The sequence below is a fragment of the Protomyctophum parallelum genome (assembly GCF_964188405.1).
Source record: "Protomyctophum parallelum genome assembly, chromosome: 16".
In the NCBI taxonomy this organism is placed as follows: domain Eukaryota; kingdom Metazoa; phylum Chordata; class Actinopteri; order Myctophiformes; family Myctophidae; genus Protomyctophum; species Protomyctophum parallelum.
The window spans coordinates 1447960-1451646 of NC_139711.1; positions in this window are offsets into that span (position 1 = coordinate 1447960).

Genomic DNA, 3687 nt, shown 5'->3' on the forward strand with positions numbered 1-3687 from the left:
GCGAAGGTGCTGGGTTGGCTTATGAAGGACCTAAAAGAGATGGGACCTTCGGCTCCTAAATGCATCATATATGCCAAGTGAGTATGTAATGATGGTGTATAAGGCATTGGTGAATTATTCTTTGACATTTTTCAGTGTGCTGAATTTTTCTGATTGGTTGATAATTGTTGAGATAAATGTGTTAATCCAATGAATGATACATTCGTGATTTTTCATTTTATTCATAAAGATCAAATCAATGGAATTGTATTATATTTGTCAATATGCACAGTGGCACACTGCTATGTATAATGTTGATACTAACTACATTAATGACTGTTCTTTATAGTTCTGCAAAGCATGTCAGAGAAATCTATTATGCATTGTTCCTGAGCCTTCAGGATGCATTTTGGAATGGCGGTGAACATGTCAGCCAAAATAAACTCGTTGACATGTTCATGAAAAACACAGACGATGAAGCTAAAGCAAGGATCCTGGCCACATTTGTCAGACCTGACAGCCAAATCCGATGTGTGGTGGCGACAGTTGCATTTGGAATGGGTATTCACGTTGAAGATGTCCGGATTGTTTTGCACTGGGGGGCCCCGAAGAACATCCTGAACTATTGGCAGGTATGAGGTGGAATTACACCTATTTGGCAGATTCAAAACATATTTAATCTAATACTATAATGGCATAATTAATTTAAAACTGAACTGGAAAGTTATTGAATCATGCATGCAAATAGAACATACAGTATAGTGAAAATCACAAAGCTTTCCAATTATATTGTGAACCAATTCTAGATTCCTAGTCATTCTCAATTAAAGTATGGGGAAAATGTACAGATTTATTAATGCTGAACTTGAAAACTCAATCTATTTCTCAAGTTGGAGACACTGAATTAGAATTTGGAAACAAACATGCACATAATTTGGTCTGATCGTTTTTTCTCTACATGGTAGGAGGTGGGACGGTGTTCCCGTGATGGCGCTCCAGGGAGAGGCATCATGTATGTGTACAGTAATGTGTATATGGCAAAACTGCTGGACAAATCCATGATCGACCTCATCAAATATACACTGGAAGAGAAGGTTTGCCTTAGAATGCAGGCCCTGAAACACATCATTTTGCCCCAGATGGATGCAGAAAGTTCACTAGCAAGGGCTTGTGGGGGTGCTTTGTGTTGTTCTGTTTGTGATGCGGCTCATGCGGCTCATGCTGCTATTGCACCATTATAATGTCAGTATTTTTGAGCAGTTTTGGTTGTGGGCATTGCTGTATTATTACATCACGTGATTTATTTTTTTACACTACTCCCAGCTCTTATACCTCATTAAAAACCGTGAACCCACGTTTGAGTCAGTTGTTGTTCACCAAAGTATGTGTGTTGGGATTTGTTACAATGAAATGTCTTGCGTGTTTATAAAATATGCTAATGAGTTAATAATGTCTGTGTTGAAGCATGCTGCTTAATTGCTATACACTTGGGGTTATTTCAATTATGTAATGTCTATTTAAATGACAAGCCACCAATAATTAAAGTCAGATCTGGCACCACCCTGTGCCACAAACCGGCATTGCACACCCACTGTTGCAAACACACACACACACACACACACACACACACACACACACACACATATATATATATATATATATATACGTTGCAAAGGCACAAAGAAATCATTAAACCGAAAATTCATCACACACACACACACACGCCTTTATCCATGAAAAATGGATTATTATCGCATCTTTGATGTATTGACAAACTCTGATTGATTGATTGAAATATTTATTAACAGTTTGTAGAATCACAGTACATTTTAAGCACAAACTCAATACAAAGACTGTTAACTGTGAGTGGACGACCCAATTAAGCATTACACTTGTTTACAACAGGGTCCACATTGTTCAATTCATCAAAACATTTAGAGACATACAAACATTTAGAGACATACAAATAATCTCTACACGTAGTGATACTACTAATACTAATAAATAATGCAATTGGTGTATCTGGAATCACTCATTTTCTTTTTGGCCACAGAAACACAACAGACACAACATGATAGAAAACAAACATCCCCACACAGCATTGGCTACACGTCACATTGACGTGTAGCCAATAGCACAGCCTGAGGATGTCAATAAACAGGGCAGGAAGATAATTAATCCAAGCTTCCAAATCGGTCATACGGTCATATCGAAAATACAGTAGTGAGCAGGGACCCAACGTAAAACTCAACAAAATATCAGAAAAGTTTTACGTAGGGTCCCGAGAGGGGCTAGGTATGTCCTTGACATGGACATGTTAATACTAGTCCAGTGGTTCTCAAATGTTTTCATGTCAAGGACACCCAAATTGACACCCAATTTGAAAATATATGCCAATTAAGCCACCCCCATAAGGTTTTTACAGCTCTAGCAGTGATTCTCAACCATTTTAATTTCAAGGACCCCCAGTTTGACAAGGGTTAGGCCATGGACCCCCATTTATGGCATTTTCTAGATCGGGGGTTCTCAACCTGTGGGTCGGGAGGGGGGGGGGGGGGGGGGGGATTTGTCTATCTTTGGGACACATTTGCATAGTGAAATTGATGTTGATTTAACCGAGAGTGTACCAATGGGTTCATTTGGTTCCATTTTTACACTCAAAGTTACTGGTCCATTTTAACATTATGTGATCTCAAAATATTCTGTAGTTGACTTTAATTTGATTTCACGTTTTTCACAGACAACTACAGTGATCTCTGCAAGAAGAGACAGGCATTTATTAATGGTGAAGACATTATGGCAAGAAGCAGCCAAGAGGAAGGTATGTTTATATGAATAGTTTTCATTATATTCCACTGCTACGTTCTTAGCTTACGCATATGTTTCATGATAACTAACTAATTTTTATGTCTGTGATGTAGGCGAGTAAATCTATGAAAAAAAAGCACCTTACCCTAAAAAAATTGCAACAAAAGGTTTCTCAACAGTTTTTTGTAGTATTAGGTGTCCCTAATAACATACTAAAAGTTTACCAAAGTTTGATCACCCGAAAGGTGTTATTTTCAAGATGGCGTCCAAGATGGCCTAAAAACCATTAAAATAGCCTAACTCCTTCATTATTCATCCTAGACAAGTACTTTTTGTGTCTAACCCTATGTTTTTGGGGTCTAGGAGTCCATTGAACTTGTTCAAATTGCAGAGATACAATTAGATAATTGTGAAATCCAATATTGTGTTTGTGACTCTGTTAAAACCCTCTGAAATAGTCACCAGTTTCAAGTTAACTAAACTAAATATTTAATAAATGTCTGAATATTTATATATCTTTTGGAATAAGGTTTCAAGATATCCTCAAAACACAACAAAACTAATAGTCACAATTTTCAGTAATTCAGAAGGTTGTGGCAGAGAATATTGTCAGTTGATAGATAATAGTCTACTGCAATATTGAAACGTTTTGGATAGCTTGGTGGATAAACTTTGGCTCAAACTACTGTAAATAATTCATCATTATACACCCCACCCAAAACTAATTTCTTGCATTCTAGAGCGTCGCAGTCCCGCCCCCTTTCATGACGACGCCAGGCCCAGGAAATAATTCCCAATGCATTTTTCCCATAGACATTTCGAAACGTATTTATTGAAAGACATTATAAGCGTTGTACAAAGCCAACTCTTGTCGTGACAAATCATGACAACAAACACAAT